General features: G+C 40.9%; 1 long non-coding RNA gene across 1 annotated transcript in view; it reads right to left on the bottom strand.

Moving 5' to 3' along the window:
- Positions 1 to 14,857: 14,857 nt before the first annotated feature.
- LOC103792326 (uncharacterized) overlaps positions 14,858 to 20,864 on the bottom strand; it is a 93,441-nt gene continuing 87,434 nt past the window's right edge. The window contains exon 4 of the long non-coding RNA XR_619010.5: positions 14,858 to 20,765. This is a non-coding gene — a long non-coding RNA (uncharacterized LOC103792326). The remainder of the gene's footprint in view (positions 20,766 to 20,864) is intronic.

Genomic DNA, 20,864 nt, shown 5'->3' with positions numbered 1-20,864 from the left:
TCCATCTCAAAAAAAGACTCTTTTGGCAGGTAAATTTCCAAAATCCTTGCACACATGTTTCTGAGAGAGTTGTTTCCATTCACACATCAAGAGCTCTTAAAAGTTCTATAGTAAAAACTCAGCATTTTCCTAACTTATTTGACAAAAGAACATTTTTTTAAACCTGGTAGGACATGCCAGTCAAATATTTTAGTCTTTGTGATACCTAGAAGACAGTTTATTTTTTATTTTATTTTATTTTGGGGAGTTTTTTTTTGGCAAACATTCTAAAGTACATTTTTTTTGCAAACATCTGAAAGTACAAATATATGACATGTAAGAGTTGATCTCAACCCTACGTAAAACTCTGAATGTCATAGGTGGTGGATTGAAAGGTAAGTACCTGAGAAGATACCTACTACGGTTACTAACGGCCATCTGATTGCCAGCCTGCAGAGGGCAAAAAGAATGCTCGCAAAGCAAAATGCAGCCACTAAGTCATCGTTATCATCATTGTCATCACCATCACCATCATCATTGTCATCACCATCACCTTCCTTGTGATAAAATAGATCACTGATTACAAGGTCATCTCAACAATCCACACACAGCAGTCAAGTAGCCACCCGGAATGTATGTTTTAAAATAGTTGTTAATAACTGACGAATAAAGATTGCATATATCTTAGGCATACAATGGGATGGTTTGATGCAGATGTAAACTGTGTATAATTATCACAATCACATTAACACATCTTTCACCACCCGTGCTGTATATAAGGGCCCCAGAGCACGCTCATGGCATCACTGAAAGTTTGTGCCCTTTGACCAGCCTCTCCTCATTTGTCCATCCCTCGGCCCTTGACAACCACCTTTCTACAAGACAGCCCTTTTTAAGCAGAACACCTATTAACATCGCAAAAAGCACTTCTTGGAATGCAGTTTGGAGAAGCAGAGAAAGCTGGCCGTGGCATTCCCTCTATCTTGTGCTGCCTGTTTTTCGCGGTCTGTTGTGAGTTTTCATAAGCACCTTCTACCACACTGTGAGCTCTCTAAGGACCCACGATACTGAGCTAGCTGGAAACAGCCATGGACCGCACCCCTTGCGACGCTGTCCCTCCCACAGGCAGATGCCCTCCCCTTTGATGGCTTCATGTCCTCCTGTATTCTCGAAATGTTCTGTCTCCAACAGTTAATCCTTGCTATCTACTTCTCACCCTAAGAAATCGGACCCTGGTACACTCCATTTGCAGTGTTCACTTGCTCCCCACCATGCACCTCAGGGCCCCCACCCCATTAATTCTTCTTGGTTTGACTAGCCCTGCACCCCTAGGATTTGGGCCAGGAGGAGGAATAACACGGTTTCCCTGTGAGTTCCCAGCCTGGACAGGGAGTCAGGGCAAGAAAACAGTATGTGGAATAGAATGAGGAGGCAAGGGAGGATGAAGAACCATCGCTACTTGGAGCATGGGGAAGAGAGAGGTGCCGGCTGCCTGAGAGGCCAGGAAGATCCTGTGAGAAGAGGGGCTGATGGAGTCGTAAGGAAACAGTGCGAGCAGTGGGTCTATGGGTCCAGGGGCCAGGTGGACGTCAGAGGAGTTCCAGGCTAGAGGCCAAGAGGAAAGACAGGGCTCCAAGAGATGAGCTGGGCAGGGCCTCAACAGGCTATGTCCTTGGGAGGGCCAGCTGAACAGCCTTTGGTGGGCGTCATTCACACTGGAGAAGTGAATCAGTACACAGAATAAAAAGATCACTCTGGCCACTGGGCAAGCAGAGAGCCACGCGATGAATCAATCAGTCAGGAGCCAGGTGGTGATTCAGGTCAGGGGTCCTGGGAGCCCACAGATGGAGAGAGATGAGGGACCCCGGGGATGCCTATGCAGGAGCTGACAGCACTGCCGCGGGCTCCCCAGGCTGGATACTGCCCCTCTGGCCTCATACTGTATGTTTGTTTAAAATCGCCCTCTTTTCACCCAGGGTCTCTTCCCTCTCTGTTCTCAGTTCTCACCATGTCTGTTCTAGTCTCCTGGCCAAGAACCTTAGGACTGCTCCACCTCCTCCCTCACCAAGTCCTGTTAACTCTTCGTTCCTCCATAACGCCCTTTGCTTCTGTCCCTACTTCTCCCTCCCTGTGCTCCACCCTAGTCCAGCTCCGGCACACCCAACCATCTCCACAGTCCCCCGGGCACCCAAGTAACTCCTCTCCAAGTGACATGACATTTAGGTCTGTGTCCCCATCTCCATATACACCTTTGAGTCCAGCCAAGTTGATCTTCTGCCCACTTGGGCTCTGGGGTCCCTATGCCTCTTGCCCAGGGTGCTGTGCCCTCTCTCTCTGCATAGCCCTGAGGCCCAAACCAGTGCCACCCTCTTGGAATGACTTCTCCCTCCCTCCTCTGAATACTTGTAGCTCTCACTTTTGGCTCCGCCCCTTGGACCCTCAGCATATACTTTTATGTAGTGTGTTATCTATCAGCTCTCCATTTTGGTCCTGTTCACAGTAAGCCCCTGAAAGACAGAGACTTGATTCTGCATTGCAGCCTCTCCTCCCGTAATGAGCACAGTGGGTGCATAGTGATGTTGGCAATGGACTCCGTGCTTCCCACTGACTCTATGGTCACTATTGGCCAACCAGGTTCTCTGTGAGTGAACGTAGCTCTCTGAGCTTCTGACTCCCTGCTTAGGAGTGATACATGCAAGAGGGAGAGTCTAGCTCATGGACCTTTCCACAGATAATCTCTATTAAGTACCAGGATTTCTAGTTCTCTAACTTGCTAGAAAACAAGCCAAAAACTCGACCCAACAAATAGCAGCTCCTAGAGATTACATATCATGGGCAGCCGTGTTCTAAGCTTGTTGTGAAAATATAATGATACTTACTGAAAGATTATCATTGTTTTGTAAGTTTTGATAATTTCCCATTACACTGAATTAAAAAAAAATTCCTCCTTCTTTTCCTTAAAGGATCTTATTCAAATAGCATTTACTAATGACTACAATGTTCTAAGTATTGTTCTGGATGTTTTTGCATTCATGATATCACTTTGTCATCAGATGTCTTCACAGTTTCAGCAAAACTGGATTGACTATGCTTTATCATTTGTATTGCAGTTTTAATTGAAGCCAGTCAATGTTAAGTTACAGTATAAATTATGCAAATCATACAACCAAATCCACTGGGTTATATTTAAACAGGCAACAAAGAAATAACTGTTGAGCCAAATATACTTATGGAAGCATTATTGAATTTAAATTTCACTACAACCTTGCAAGGTAGGTTAGTTATTGCCTGCACTTACAATGAAAAAACAGAAACTGGACACCTTGCCCAAGGTTGCACAGCCAGCAAATGGAGCAGAATTAGAACCCTGCACAGTCTGGCTCCAAGTTCCACTCTTGACTTCCTTCTAGCAGATAACCAAAAAAAAAAGACCTGGACAGCTCCCCGATCGCAAATTCACCTTCCCTTTTCAAATAAGCCCAGTGGGCAGACCTGGGGTGTGCTGCTCTGCACAGAGTACACACAGCCACAACTGTGTCAAAACACAGACCCTAAGTGGGAGATACAAGAAGCTGTGTGGGGCTTCTCCTCCTTCCCCAAGAGAAGGTTTTGCCCGTGTAAGGTGACAGTGAGGTCCTACTACTGTACAAAGAGAGGCGGGTCACTCCACAGAGAGGATGCCAAAACCCTGGTGGAAGCCAGCTAGGGCAGGGATTTGTGAGACAGGGTCTCCTCCTCCAGCCCACTGTTCAAGGAGATGTCTTTGCAGAACAGACTAAACTTTCTTGAGGGCTTCTGGTCTACCACCGCTCTTACCTCATCACATGTCACGAGTCACCTATACTTGACAAATACATGTGATCCCAACATTATCCATAAGAGAAACGTACTGTGAACAATGCCAGAATCAACCACATTCATTCCACACAACACCCCCAAATCCCAACATAATCCCTCGTTTTAAATGAGAACAGGGAAGTGTATAAGAACAGCCAGCATAAATAGCTACAGCTCTCATGACTATATTCTAAAATATAAGTAATTTATAAAAGGTAACAATTGTTTTAAATACAGTCCTTAGAGAAATTATATATATATATACACACACATATATATTATTATATATATGTGTGTATATGTGTGTGTGTGGTATATAGTATATATATATAGTATATATACACTACTGCTATATACATATATATACATGGTAAGCACCTTAGGACTATATATATATCTGTATATATATATATATAATATATACATTATATATAATATATACATAATATATATATATATATATATATACAGTCATTGTAAAAAGTCTCTTTATTTTCAAAGCAAATCTTTTACATAAAGGAAGTAGCAGATATCAAGCCTTAATCTGGAATCTTTATTGGGAAAATCTGAATTCACATATAAAGAAAGCTATTACCTTAATGTGAGTGACTCACTTATTGAGAAGCAGGAAGCTTGGTCTTAAGAAAAGAACATCTATTCATTGCTCAAACTTAATAATATTCACAGTGTTATTCCTTGTAGTTCTACAATTAGCCTTTAGTCATACCATTTTTCTTACGTAAGAATTTTCTAGGTTACATATAAAACGTGTGTATATCTGCATGGTCTTTGATCTGGAGTACCCATCCACAGAGGATGAGTAATATGGTTGTGAAATTCTAAGAAGGGATGAAATTCTCTGTGATGTTAGAGACATAAAAACCATTAAATTTCGCTGTGTTATTCAGAGTGGTAGTGCTTTCAGTTTAATTAATGGTGGTAAATCACTTAGCTGAGTGATTCTTCTAAGGATGACTATTACATTAAGACAAATGGATGTATTCTTAGTCCTGCTAAGTATAGTATGTAAATGGTATGAACATTTGATCAAATGAAATAGCTAATCCACTAAATGTCCATTGAGAGACTGTTGCAAGAATAATTACAGTACCTGGTCCTATTCATATACATTTCTGATCCTTTTAAAAATCTTATGAAGTTATTAGGCTCAAAAACACATTGCAACTGAAATTGTCTAAGGTTTGATAGATAATTGCTTTAGAATACTGCCCTGGACATACACACGAACACACAACAAAAAACAAGTAAATTAGCTTTTAAAGTGGTTTCTGCATTTGAAGCATTTATTGTGAATGTTTGCCTGAGATCTTTATATATGTCAGCAAGTCCTTTGCTCAAGTAGGGGAATGAAAGTGAATGAAAAATAGATAGACTGGGGAAAGTGAACAGTCTCCCTAACTCTCAGCCTAGCTCACTCCTATTTCCTCTAAAATTTATGTCTTAGACATCACCTCCTCCAAAAAGTCATTGTTGAGGACCCACGTTGAGGTCAGATGGCCTCCTTCATGCTCCCATTGTGCCCTGGGCTTTCTCCATGCAAACACTAGATGCTAGCATTTTAGAGAAGTGAATAAGGCATGTCACTGCCCCCAAGAAACCAGCAGGTAAATATCTACAAAATCATCAGGGCTGTGCTGATCTTCACATAATGGAGCCCAGAAAAAGGGCTGAGCTGGGAGAAATCCAAACAGGCTTCAGGGAAAGGCTGGAAAGGGAAGAATCTAAATAGGAGAATTAGTAAGATCAAAGGCAAGAATAATTAGGACTACTTTCCACAGATCCCCCCCGCAGGCAGCCTCCTGAAATGGGCAAAAACTAGGGCAGCCCACAGTGATCTCTGACTTAGGCTAAAAATGAGTACAGCATCTAAATGACATCTGTGGCATGGGTTAAGGCTGGAACCAGAAAGGGCTGAGGCTTTCCCCTGCAGATCCTCTCAGCTGTGGCAGAAAGCACAGAGAGCAAAGCAGAGGACTAGGTAGAGCTGTATGGACACCCGGAGTTCTTGTCCGGCCACTTACCATGTTAGCCTTTTTTCTCAGTTTAGGGGAAGTCTTACCTCACGAGTCAGGACAGAAACCAGGACTGCTCCCACTGTGGGAAGTTGGTCCCTGCCTCTCTGCCTCCCTTGCAGCTAGGGTACAGGAAGAGGACTTGGGCTCTGCCAGTCAGTGTCCATTCTGGTCTGGCTCAGAGGCAAGTTGTGCAAAGAAGCAAGAGAAGCCTGGAGCTCTCTGTTACTAGCTACCTCTGGTTTGCAGAGGTGGCATTCTTGAGGCCTCCATCACAGGCACAGTGGTGTGGTCATAAGACCCTGTTCCCAGTCTGTGATGTCATTTTGGAAACTGTTCGCAGCTCTGCATTCTCTAAGGCTGATGCTCCAGGCCTCCCAGAGAGTTTGTGAGCAAGCTTTCATTTGTTAATACATTCATTTTATTTTAAAATTAGCCCACGTTGTTTTCCGGTGCAACTGAGAACTTTGTCTGGAGAGAGTGGATGCAGCCTTGGAGCATGAACTCAGGGCTGTGCTGCTTCTCCCAGGTAAGGTCAGCTGTGAAGCCCTTCTGTCTGCCCATGCCTGGGAAGAAGCAAGGCTGGTGCAGAACAGTAGCTGGAGGGTGGGATTTCTGTCCTGCAGCAGTGGGTAGTAGCATGCATATGCCCTCACTGTCCCTGGGAATGTACTGCAAGGCACCAAGCCCCATGTTGCAGGTCCCCATGGGCTCCCCACACCATCCACCCAGCCCACAGCAGGTTCCCAACAACTCTTTTTCCTACAGTACATTTGTGCAGATGCACCTCAGAGCCAGGCCCCTGGCCTGTGGCCCACCTGATTTGCCTCCCAAGTTCTATTTTCCCTCCCCCATCCTTCTGCCCAAACCATGCCAGGATCGCATTCTTCCAGAGCCCTTGGCCTGTCCTGCCAGGATGCAGAATCCTAAAGTGTCCGTCAAACTTAGAGAGAACCAGATCTGATCACGGTCAAGAGAATATCAGAAATGGGGAGTGGGAAGGGGAACCAGCCCTCATCACACAGGGATCTAGGTCTTTTAATGACTATGAAAGTTGATGTGTCTGTGAGAAAGTTGTGGTAATAGAATACAGCATAGAGGTTAAGAAGGAAAAAGATCTTTCCTTGTCCTGTTGACATAAGCCTGTGAAGGGAAAAGAAGAACTATAATTTTGTACTCTCCTATGTACTCTGTAAAGTACAGATTAATTGCAGTCTCACGGGAGAATTGATTGTCACTTACGGATTATTATCCTGAGCACAATAGCTATTAGGTATGACAGTATGTGTCACATTGGATTTATTGTAAGTTTTATTTCATTACAATACCAAGCCTTGTTCATGTTTGTTCCGCCTTCTCTTGTGCTGTTACTATGCTTATCCGTTCATAATGTAAAACCCTGAGGTTACTTACGTTAGTTTAGTACCACCAGGTGGGCTCGCCTCCCCCTCCCAGATATTCCCTCTTTCCCCCGCACTAGCCTTCATCTCCATCTGCACATGGGGCTGCTTTAGAGAAGGACAATGTGTGGAATGAATAGGTCATAAGGGTAAATTACAAAGATGATATATAAAGGTAAGAAAAGCTTCATATTCTGTAATATATGTCTAAATATTAAGGGAAATTGAATTAGAAATGAAAAAAAGTAATCAGAATAAATGACCCCTTGACCATCTCTCTTGATACTAAAAAAAAATAGCCCACAAAATGACAACTCCACTGACTAAAGGAATAAACCTGGAGCAGGAATGCAGAAAAAAAGGAAAAGGGAGGAACTCCCAAGTGGCCGCAGACACTAACCCTGGGACGTGTCTGCTGTGGGTGCTAATAGAGCAATAGTCACCCAATTGTCCCCGCTTCACAGCTCCAACGACCGTTTGACTTTCACATTGTGTTTCATTTCAGTGTCTTATGATGGGGCAGAGGGCTGGGGGTGGGATGGAAATGGGGGCTGTGGGCCAGTGAGGGACAGGGCAGGGGGACCCAGGAACCTTCAGGAGGAGTATGGATGGCAAAGTGGAAGAGGCACCAGCATAACTCTGTCCTACGACCTCCAACTCACAAGCCACTTTACACACTGCAGAAGCCCAACAGCCAGAAGAGCTGAGTGTAGCCATGTTGACCCCAAAACACAGTCATGAGGATTCGGGGGAATCAGATTTTATGCCATACTGGGGTGCTGACAAGTGACTTTCTCAGCATCAAACATGAGTATTCCCCCGTGCCTCAAACCTAAGCATGAATGAAGCCGGGTATGCCGACTGACTGTGGTGCTTCCACCTGTGGGAGAAGGGTAGGGTCATGGGGCCCTGTTTGGGAAATTAATGGGCTTGGGAGCCGGAAGCCCTGAGCTGAGTCGTCAGCTCTGTCTACGTAACACCTTTTTGACCTTTGGCAAGTTTCTCAGCCTCAATTTACTCATCTGTAAAACGTGGGTAATCCCAATGTGCTGTCCTCACAAGATTGTGGTGAGGATTTTTATGTAATGTGACACATGGTGAATGTGTTTCCTCCCTCCCCCCTACATAAAGTCCAATCAAATCACTCATTATCATCTAACTTTGTTGTTTTTTTAAAACAGTATTGGTAAGAACTGCTGCCCCTGTTCTTCCCAGAGATGCAGTGAAGACGAGCAGTGAGTTTGTTCTATACTCTCTAAATGTTTATCTTCTCAGAGTGATGAGTTATGTTAGAAGCAGGTGATTTTTTTTTCCCAAAAAACTAATAAAGTCTTATTATTCTACCTATAATTACTGGTTGAATAATATCACATTGTTAGAGCCACGTTGCTCAATAGAGAATGGCTATTTAAAGCTAATGAACTTGAAAATTGATAAGATTTTAAGTGTTCTCATCACAAAAAAATAATTAGTATGTGAGGTCATGCATATGTTAATTGGCTGAAGTTAGCCATTCCACAATGTATACATACTTCAAAACATCATCTTGTGCATCATAAATACATACAATCTTTATCTGACAATTAAAAAAAGTTTTAAGACAAACAAAAAAATAAAAATAAAAGAATAAACCTAGTGAAATAGAGACACATCTGTTTCTACATTAGCAAAAATTACCCAAGCTCCTAATTCTATTGCAGGAACATACCTGTGGTAACAGCCTCCAAGATGGCCCCAGGGACCCCCACCTACAAGACACACCCTTGGTACCCCCTCCCATGCTGCACCAGAGGTTTTCTGAATAAGCAGTAGAATATAGCAGAAGCCATGGTAAAAGACTGTGTCTGTCATAAGTGCTCTCTCTGTCTCGAGTCACTTGCACCAGGGAAGCTGCAGCTTGTCCTGAGGATGTTCAAGCCACTGTATGGCAGGGACTCTCCTTCAGTTCAACCTCTATGTGATGCCAGCCTTGGCTGACAGCTTGACAGCAACTTGAGCTAGCAGCACCCAGATAAGTGCTCCCAGATTCCTGGCCCACAGAAACAGTGATATAACTGCTTGTTATCTTAAGCTGCTGAGTTTGGGGTCATTCGTTACTCAGCAGCAGGTAACTAATACATTACTTAACACACACAATCACACACATACATATTTGTGCACACACACACACTTGGCAATAAATATTTGGCATACTATTTCAACCTGCTAAATACAGTGCATTCTGGAGTCGTGCCTTAAAGTTGCCCTTACAAGAAGCTTCTTCATCATGAGACTTTAGTTCCTGGTGTCCAAGATGTACTCAACTCACATAAAATTCCATCATATGTCAAAGAATATATTACAGGTAGAAGACAAGAAACCCTCTCGAATTCCGTATCTTTATTAGGGAGGACAAGTGCAATAAAAAGTATCTGCCTTTACTAAAGAGAAAGGCCTCATTGGATAGAAGGAGAATTCACATTTTATGCCCTGTGGATAATCTGCTAAGCAGACCCCCTAATAATTAGTTCAGTAAGTGTTTGGTGCACTGTTTGTTAGTTGGAGAGATTCTTCTGAGACATAATATTGCTTCTTATAAAAAATAAGTCAAAGAACAAAAATGTGTGGATGGCTTATGCATATATTAATTCTTGTGCTTTTAAACATCTGGGAGATTTATAAGTATCTAAGATAATGGCTACTTAGTATTTATGTAGCACCCAGTATATAAGTATATTCATAAAAGATTTAAAAGATTACGCCTCAGCTCTGTCATGACCCATTAACTTCTACATCTATCATCTAGTTAATCCCCAAATTCCTTACCATCATCATGAAATGAAACACCCTTGCTCAACAAAATGATTTGTTTGTTTATAGAAAATGACTCATAAAATAAAACTTTATTTCTTATTCAAACTACAAAATCCAATAACTGAGTAATGCTATAATGAAATAGTGCTCTAAATATGAATAATTATATTAACTAAAAACATTAGAAATTAGTATATGAAAATAAGACAAAAAGTAGAATATGTAGGTGTACCATAACTTTTAGTTTTGGAGAGGTGACCTGCAATTTGAGTTACTAAAACTGTTTTCAAACAAGTTGTCATTCTTTATTCTGGATTTTGTGCTATTACATAATATAAATCTTCATGATACTGTTATTCAGAAATAGAAGAGCTGTCCATGAGCCTTTGAGAGAAAGAATAAGTGGATATAAAGAAATGTGGTATTGGTCTTTAGACTCTGAAAAGAAAAAAAAAAGTCCAAATGTCATCAAACCAACCAAGTACTAGATAACTGCTGTTTGAAGAACATTCTGCAGAAAATAAAATTTAACGGCCTTTAATGATTTCTTAAAAGCCAAAAACCTCTTAGCAAACTTGGAATAGAAGGGAATTTTAGCTAACGGATAAGGGGAATCTATAGAAAAAATCTAAAGTGAAATATTACATGCTTTGCTTCCCCACCCCCCAAGATGGAGAACAAGGCAAAGATGGCTATGCTCACCACTCTACCCAAAATTGTAATGAAAGTCTTAATTATTGTAATAAGGTAAGAAAAAGAAATAAAAGGCTTAGAGATCAGAAGGGAATAAACTGTCACTGTTTGCCAGTGATGCCATGATTTATTAGAAAATCCTATGAAATGCATAAAATAACCACAAAAACTTACGTGAGGATTCATCAAGGTTTTCAGATACAAGACAGATATATAAAAATCAAATGCATTTTTAATACTAGCACAATTAGAAAAAGAAATTTTTTTAAATTTAATTTTCAATAACACCAAAAAACTTAGGAAGAAGTTTAACAAAATACACCATCTCTACATTGAAAACTACGAAATACTAGTGAGAAAAATGAAAGAAAGACTAAATAAATGAAGAAATATATATAATGTTTATGAATTGGAAGACTCGAGACTGTTAACATGCCAGTTCTCCCCAAATTGAGACACAGATTCAATGCGAAACCCCAGCAGACTTTTTATAGAAATTAACAAGATTACTATAAAATTTCTATAAAAATTCAAAGGACCTAGAATACCCAAAGCAATCTTGAAAAAGAACAAATTTGAAGGTTTTATAACTATCTAACTTCAACATGTACAGTATCAAGACAGTGTGAGATTGGCACAAAGACTAAAAATAGATGGAAAAATCATTTTCCAATGGGGCCAAAGCAATCCAATGGGGAAAGAATCATGTTTTTAACAAATGGTGCTGTAATAACCAGACAACTGCATGGGAAAAAAACTGACCCCCTTCTTATACAATCCACAAAGATTTATTTGAGATGGACAGAACAAAATATGTAAACTAAAACCATGAAGCTTTTATTTATTTTTTAAAATTTTAGGTTCAGGGGTACATGTGCAGGTTTGTTATATAGGTAAACTCATGTCACAGTTGTTATATAGGTAAACTCATGTCACAGTTATATAGGTAAACTCATGTCACAGTTATATAGGTAAACTCATGTCACGGGAGTTTGGTATACAGACTATTTCATCACCCAGGTACTAAAATTAGTACTCAATAGTTATTTTTCTGCTTCTCTCCCTTCTCCCACCCTCCACCCTGAAGTAGGCCCCAGTGTCTGTTGTTCCCCTTTTTGCGTATGTGTTCTTGTCATTTGGCTTCCACTTATAAGTGAGAACATGTGGTATTTGTTTTTCTGCTCCTGCATTAGTTTGCTAAGGCTAAAAGCTTCCAGCTTCATCTGTGTTCCTGCAACAGGCATGATCTCATTCTTTTTTATGGTTGCATAGTATTCCATGGTGTATATGTACATTTTCTTTATCCAGTCTACCACTTATGGACATTTAGGTTGATTCTATGTCTTTGCTATTGTGAATAGTGCTGCAATTAACGTATATTTGCATTTGTCTTTATAGTAGAAAGAATTATATTCCTTTGGGTATATACCCAGTAGATTGCTGTGTCAAAATGTAGCTCTGTTTTTAGCTCTTTGAGGAATCACCATACTACTTTCCAAAATAATTGAACTAATTTGCACTCCCACCAACAGTGTATAAGTATTCATTTTCTCCACAACCTCACCAGCATCCATTATTTTCTTCACTGATAATAGCCATTCTGACTGGTATGAGATGATATTTCATTGTGTTTTTGACTTACAAATCTCTAATGCTCAGTGATATTGAGATTTGTTTTTCATATATATGCTTCTTGGCACCATATATATCTTCTTTAGAAAAGTGTCTGTTCATGTTCTTTGCCCATTTTTTAATGGGATTGTTTAGTTTTGCTTGTGAATTTGTTTAAGTTCCTTATAGATGCTGGATATTAGACCTTTGTCAGATGCATAATTTGCAAATATTTTCTCCCATTCTATAGGTTGTCTGTTTACTCTGTTGATAGTTACTTTTGCTGTACAGATACGTTTTAGTTTAATTTGATCCCATTCATCAACCTTCATTTTTGTTGTAATTGCTTTTGGCACCTTCATCATGAAATATTTGCCCAAGTCTATGTCCAGAATGGCATTTCCTAGGTTATCTTCCAGAGTTTTTATAGTATTGAGTTTTACATTTAAATATGTAATCCATCTTGTGTTAATTTTTGTATATAGTATAAGGAAGGGATCCAGTTTTAATCTTCTCCATGTGACTAGCCAGTTATTCCAGTACTATTCATTGAATAGTGAGTCCCTTCCCATTGCTTGTTTTTGTCAGCTTTGCTAAAGATCAGATGGTTGTAGGTGTGCAGCTTTATTTCTAGGCTCTCTATTCTGTTCCATTGGTCTATGTGCCTGTTTTTGTACCAATACCATGCTGTTCTGGTTACTATAGCCAGTAGTAATCTGAAGTTGGATAGCATGATGCCTCCAGCTTTGTTCTTTTGGCTTAGGCCTGCCTTGGCCATCCAGGCTCTCTTTTGGATCCATATGAATTTTAAAGTATTCTTTTCTAATTCTGTGAAGAATGTCATTGGCTGTTTGATAGAAATAGCATTGAATCTGTAAATTGCTTTGGGCAGTATAAACATTTGAACAATATTCATCTCACGAATTTTTGAAAGGAGAGCACAGAAGTATCTTTGTTACTTTGGGGAACTAAAAATTTCTCTGATGAGACTTGGAAAACAATAAAAGAATCATAATTTTAAAAACTAGACTTCATCAAACTTTCAAAATTCTGTTCATCAAAAGACAGTATTAAGAAAATGAGTAGGCAAGGCACAGACTTGGAGAAAATATCTGCAAAACATGTATCTGATAAAGAATTCGTGTTCAGCTTGTATAAAGAACTCAACACTCAATAAAAGCCCAAAATAAAAGCAAGCAAGATATTTTAAAACTTCACAAAAAAAGAAATAAACATGAAAAAATGCTCGACAAACCTAGTCATCAAGGAAATGCAAATTAAAACATCAAGGAAATGCAAATTATAACCACCATCCACCAACTCGAAGGACTAAAATTAAGAAAGGTTGAAAACATTAAATATTAGTGTGGATTTGAAGCAACTAGATCTGCCATAAACATTGTTGGTGGGAGTACAAAATGGTATGATCATTTTGGAAAAAGATCTTTTATTTTTTGTAAAAACTATACACCTATCTAATGATCCAGCAATTCTATTAGGTATTTGCTCAAGAGAAAAAAAAATGAAAGCATATTTCCACAAAAAGATCTGTTCAAGAATGTTTACAATGGCTTTATTTATAATAGCAGAAAAGTGAAAACAGCCCAGGAGACCATCTATATGAGAAAGAATAAAATAATTGTGATTTAGTCATCTGGCAGAACATCACTTAGCAATATAAAAAAAATGAACTACACATTCATGTAACCCACATGAATGTTAAAAGCATTTTGTCAAATAAAAGAAAGCTTACATAAAAGAGCACAGGCTGTATGGTTCTCTCTTTATGAAGTTCTACAAAAAGGAAAATTAACCTGAGGATGGTGGAGGCAGAGCTTAAGAGGCATGATGAGACATTTAGGGTAACAGCAATGCTGTAAATCTTGGCAGGGGTTTACCTTACACAAGTACACACAGTACTTCTGCCAAAACCCACAAAATGGTACATTGAAGGTTTACTTTTCATTTTACATAAACTTTACCTCAAAAAAGAAAAATTGTCAATATCAGACTGTCTTCAGGGTAAAGTATTTATGGAGAAGAGTACACTCTTTAAATGCACTTTAAAAATAAGATGGGTTGACAGATGGATAGAGCAATGGAGAGATGATAGGTGTGTTATAAGATAATTCTAGTAAGCTTGCCTGACTTGGTAAACTGTGTGTCTTCACTGTGAAATTGGTTCAGTTTTGCTATATGTTTAAAATTTTTATAATAATGTGTTAAAAATTTCTTCCCAGCCTATACATTTCTAATAACAACATTTGTTAGCTTCAAACTCCCAGACAGCGTATGTTTTCTTCTTTCTTCTGCTCTCATCACATCTTCCAGTGGTTGTAAACAGAACAACTCCCAAGCGGGCTCCAGTGCTGGGTGTCTGTGCTGCCTGGACAGCCCGGAAAGTCCAGCAAGCATGCTCACCCAAGATGGAGCATGTGCATGCCTGGGGCAGGCGGAGGCTTCCTTTGAACTAACAGCTCACAGGAAGGAGATACATGAGAACACGCAGAATTTACTGGATCTGGAATGTTCTTTTAATTTAAAGGCCAAATATTATTAGAAGACACATAGAAGTTGCACATCCTTCATCAGAAAATCCAAAATTTGAAATGCTCCAAAATCTGAAACTTTTTGAGCCCCAACGTGATGCCACAAGTGGAAAATTCCACACTCTACTTCATGTGATGGGTCACAGTCAAAATGCAGCCACAGTTTTCTTTCATGCACAAAATTATTCAAAATACTTTATAAAATTACCTTCAGCTATGCGTGTAAGGTGTATATGAAACAAATGAATTTCATGCTCAGACTTCAGTCTCGTCTGCAAGATATCTCATTATGTAGATGCAAATATTCCCAAATCCAAAAATATCAAGAATCTGAAACACTTCTGGTCCCAAGCAATTCAGGTAAGAGATACTCAACCTGTACATGCTAAGTTTTCATTCAGGGTAAATTATGAATATTTGAGCCAACCTACAAAACTTACCACAAATCCAACTTAACAAATAAAATGTTTTGAACAACCATTAAAAAAGACTTCTAAGTATGCTATCCCAGTAAAGGTTCTAGAGGCAGTGAAAACTCTGATTTCCTTTGCAAAGAAATAATGTGGTAACAGAAGAGAAACTAACTCCTACAAACCAACTAGGGAACACTGACGTGTTGACCAGTGAGAGAATGGTGCAGAGAGAGCTCTGTAAGACAGGAAACCTCACCTCAGAAGGGTGGAATTGACCAGGAGGAAAGCAGTATTTAGACCCACTGACAAGCTTCCTTATATTATGCCGCACTATGCAATTTTTCTACTTAGCAGCTTTCAGATGTCTACTCTTAACTCCCATAAAATCGCTGTGAGCTGAACAGGGCTTCATATGAATTCTACATTCTGGAAGAGCCTGAGAACATATGTCTGGGAAGCAGTGGGGCAGGATGGAGTGTGGGTCCAATGTCTCTTGGTTTCCCAGGTGTTTGAGCTGGGTGTGAATCCAGGCACCCACCTTACAGTCTGTGCTCAACCTACTGTGCTCCAGGCTGCTTGGCCTCTGTGGACAGAGTAGAGTCAGAGAGAATGAAAGAGGAGGTGGCCGCCAGCACTCATGGGCCCAGGACCCTTTCTTGAGACTTGATATGAAATGGAAGATAGTGCCAGAACTGGAAGGAGATTACGGTAGCTCTGGCTTTTAGACACAAGGGTCTTTGGAACACTTACAGTATCTCAATTTCCTTAGTCAAGGAGGCCTTCCTCACACCCCGAGAGGTGTGGACCTTGTAGCTGTTACAACAACCAAGGCTGGGCACCGCCTCCTAATGTTGTTGGAAAAGCCAGTGTTCCACCTATGACCCAAAGTGACTGGGAGAATATTTGCCAGGCCCCTGGCTCTTTACGAGGAAGGGGAGGCAAGGGTGAGAGGGAGACGTTTATGTAGAGTTTGGCTTTAGTACAGCTGTGGCCAGGCTTACAGTTGATACTCGGTGAGGAAGGGCAAAACAATAACACCCTTCATTTGAGTTCCTAGTAATTGCTTAATTACACTGTGCATTATGTTATTACACTGCTCGGGCTTCGGGCCTCCTGTTATGCTGGTGAGCCTTCTGCCCTGTTTCTTTGGGTGTGGCCCCAGAATCTTGCGGTTTGCTGAATGATTTAGATGGTTCCAGGTTCTCTACCCTTGACAATGGGGCGGCCTGGCAAACAGAGTCTCAGAGATGCCCAACCCTAGAAGCCTTGCCCAGTCAGATGTGGAGCCACAACGTGGAATAAACATAGAATTTATAGAGACCTTTGGTTTGGTGGTAACATCTCTCCCTGTCTGTGAAACGTTGCTTTCTTTTATTTTCTTTCTAAACAAAAATGATTTCTTCTGTGTTGCTTGGTTGCTCAACAAGGAAACAGGAACTGTTTCTATTCCTTATCACTTGCTGTTTATTTAGTGTACAAGGGTAGAGTCTAATATCTGTGGAAAATCTTGTGCATAACTGGAAATTCTGGCTTCTTAAGTAATCTGTTTATGTAATTTTATTTTGTGATGTGTAAATTTTCTTTTCACTGATTGTCAAGAGAATGTTAGATATTGGTGAAGTCATGTTTTTTCTTTAAGAGAACTTCAAAGTATGTTAGTGCAGTTAAGATTAAGGTAATTATTTTATTTTTTGTGCTTTTATTGTATCTTTTCTTATTTACAAAAGAAAATGTGCTAAGGGAAAACTAAACAAGAAGAACTTCAAATAAACAAGATGTTAGTGGAGTCAGGTATTTTCAGACAAAGTTGTCAGGTAGGTCAGTAGAAAACAGAAAGAAACATTACTTCAAAATCTCTTAATTGTAAAGTTGGTCCTGCACTTTTTTTTTTTCTTTTGAGATGGAGTTTCACTTTTGTTACCCAGGCTAAAGTGCAATGGCATGATTTCAGCTCACTGCAACCTCCACCTCCCGGGTTCAAGCGATTCTCCTGCCTCAGTCTTCCAAGTAGCTGGGGTTACAGGTACCTGCCACCACGCCGTCTCATTTTTGTATTTTTAGTAGAGATGGGGTTTCACCATGTTGGCCAGGCTGGTCTCGAACTCCTGACCTCAGATGATTCACGTGCCTTGGCCTCCCAAACTGCTGGGATTACAGGCATGAGCCACCATGCCTGGCAGTCCTGCACTTTTTAATGCACATCCTCTGGAATGCTCACCAACAGGCATACAGAGAGAAGACTCCCTGCTCTATATTTGTGTGAGGAGATAAAGAATAAAAGAAGGATAAAAAGAAACACACAGTAGAAATAATGAAAACATTCTCAAATTAGTATTGCATTTGGTGTATACTAAAGCAGTTTTCTACTAAAATTAACCTGTTGGCTGAGGAATTAAATGACTTAATTAATTCCTGATGCTGTCTAATTTTTAAGTTCATTTTGAAATTTGTGTATAAGTCATGTGCTTTTTCATATAATTAAAGTGCCTAATTTTTAAGTGACAAGTACTTAGTTAAGACCCAAGGAGAATTAGAAATCCCAGCTTCCTAGAGATAGTATGCTATAAAGAATAAAATTCCCCCTAATGCTAAAAGCCATGGCCCATGTGGGTTGTAGAAATAGCGTTGGACTCGGAGAGACTCCAGTTCCGTGTCTCCCACCAACTCCATGTGCGGCTTTGACCTGGAACTGCCTGGACTTGAATTTTCCCATCTGCAAAAGAGGCAGTTCTATCAGCTGGCCTCCACCGCTACTTGTAGACACTTGAATATACTGTCATTTGCATGTTTATCAATGTCAGTTACTTTTTGTTTGCCTTGTATTTCAACTTTTAATGCTTGGGAATATATCTGATAGAGATACAAAAAAAATTATGCTGTTCACCTGTTCCTTCAGCACATTTTAGATACTCTCAGCAAACCTTCTCTTGTCTGGCTTTGGTGGACCCAAGACCATTTCAGGCTCCAGCCTGATTACTGGCCCTTGAGATCCTGTCCTGACCATCCTAGAATTCTGACAACCCCTTCAAGAAATGTTTCAGGCTATTAACAAGAATATCATGCACAGAAGGAACTCCCACCTGAGGCTGAGGGTGGCAGTTGCCATGATGCAGCCAGTATCCTTTCCTGCTGTGGATGCTGCAATCAGTTAGCACACACACCCTTACTTGAAGGAGTCTCTGCTGGCCTAAAGAGTGGCTCTGTTTCCTCTCACCCATGACCTAACCTGTCTGACATTCCTCCACCTGTTGGGGTCAACCCCCTGTCCAGTTCACTTCCTCTCACCATGCTGTCTACCTCTGTGTGGCCCCTACCCAGGGCACTAACCAGCAGCCAGATTGGCACAGGGAAACGAGGGAATCAAGCTGGTGGGGAGGGTGGCCAAAATCCCGTGAAATAAGCAGTTTGACACAAACAGATTAATAACTGGAATTTGTACATAGTGTTCCAGGCTGGATTATCTTCCCCTACAATTCCTACATTGAAATCTTAACACACAGTGCCTCAGAATGTGGTTGTATTTAGGGATGGGGTCTTTAAAGCAGTAATTAAGGTTAAATGAGTTCTTAAGGGTTGGCCCTAATCCAATATGACAGGTGTCCCTGTAAGAAGAGGAGGTGATGACACAGACACACAGAGAGGGAAGTCCCTGTGAGGGTACAGGGAGAAGTCAGCATCTGCAGGCCCAGGAGAGAGGCCTCAGGAGAAACCAAGCCTGCAGCACCTGGACCTTGGACTTCCAGCCTCCAGGACCATGAGAAAAGAAATGTCTGTGGTCTGGCAGCCCTAGCAGACAATTCACTTATCAAATAATCATCTTGATGGGCATTTGAAGATAACCTACAGGAGGACATTTGGAAGGAGCCAGGAGAGCTGCCGCCAACTGGGTTATCACTCCTCACCCATCAATGGACTCGTCTGCTACTCTCCTGAAATCTAGAGGGACTTTTGCCCAAGAATTACCCTCACAGTGACAGAGTCTAGAATGGAAACTAAATTCCTATTCAGTGGCTGGCCTGCTGAGTCAGTCAGAGTGATGGTAGTGTGGTTGTTTTCAGGATGGCTTTCCTCCATGATACCAGAATGAGGGAGACCTCAGAATCTGTGCTTGATAAATATGTGTTCAATGTGTGAACTAAGATTATGAGAGCATGAGCAGTTCATTTCTCCAACATGCAGTCTTTCTACTCAAAAAACCTGTCTGTGGTCAGAGCGTCTTCCTGCTTTCCTGGAGTTATAGCGCCCCTGCTCCCCACCCCTCAACTTCACCTTCTAAGACTATGCTTGGGTCTCCCTTCACGGCAGCCTTTCTCTGCTGCATGTTCCAGTAACAAACTCTCATTGATTACATCCCAAAGGACAGGCTGTTTTGTCTCTAGGAAGATCCCTGGCAGGTAAATATCTTCCTCTAACCTGTGGGCCAGTGCCACATCTAGGCAAAGAAGTGATCTTTCTAGGAGCTCTGTCTCACTTTTTCTCCGGGATCAGTTTTCCTGTCTGAGGATAATAATAGTAACTGATGTTGGCAACGTGCACTGCAATTCACGAAACACATTAACACACAGGATTGCGTTTAATCTTCACAACAACCTAGCAAGGCAAGTAGATCAGTAAAGATGGTTTGGGGACAGGAGTCCAATCCTAGCGTGCAGATGTGACATCCACTGACTCATTTATGAAGCCCCCCACTACCATTCTTCACACAAAATTGGCCAAATTATGTGCAACAATCAATTATAACAAGACTCTCTACATAAACTTCTAAATGTATTGTGCTGTTTCTATAGGTAAATAAATGTTTGTGAGACAGCCCATTCTGCTCTAATCAATTGTTAAGATATTCGTTTGTACATTTTGCTGCTGCCGGTCATCTGATGGCCAGCTGTCAAGTATATTCTGGAATCCCCAAACTGACATGTCATCATTACTTTTTCTTATTCTTGCTGGGGATTATAGCCAATGGGCAACATTCTCTTTAAAAGTGTTCAAAAAATTCTTGTCAAGCCAAGCCTGAAGCAGCCTGAACCACTGACAAACCAAAGAGCCCCCCCAAAGAATTCAGTTATGACATTGTCACAAGCTGCTGGAAGCAGCGAAGAAACAGTTACATCCTCTCCTGTCAGATGCGCTGCATCTTCCCATGAAGTCCATACAGCACAATCCTAAGAGGAGTTGCCAATCACAGATGCCTCGGGAGGAGGAGGTGGGTTTTTTTTTCCATTTCTAAGCATGAATCACGGAGTACAAAAAGCACTAACAGTTGAGACACCATATGCGAACCTCTCTGCCTCAGGGCTCCATGCTGATGGAAGCCACCTGCTTTCATTGGGCACCCTCTGGGTAGTATCTCGGGAGCTGCTGGAAACTGGTGTCATCTCAGATGGCTCTTCCGTTGGGATGACAGTCTTCAAAAGATGGCTTTTATGGAACAGTCAGGACCAGGAGGATGACAGGTTACTGGGGAAAGAACAGAAATTTTTATGGCTGGATATCCTTCTCTTCCCTCACCCAAAAGGGTCTTGTTTAAAGTATTCTTCATGATATCTCTGGTGCTGA

The sequence above is a fragment of the Callithrix jacchus genome, chromosome 4, assembly GCF_049354715.1.
Source record: "Callithrix jacchus isolate 240 chromosome 4, calJac240_pri, whole genome shotgun sequence".
NCBI classification, from domain to species: Eukaryota; Metazoa; Chordata; class Mammalia; order Primates; family Cebidae; genus Callithrix; species Callithrix jacchus.
This window is presented reverse-complemented; position numbering and strand designations above follow the sequence as displayed.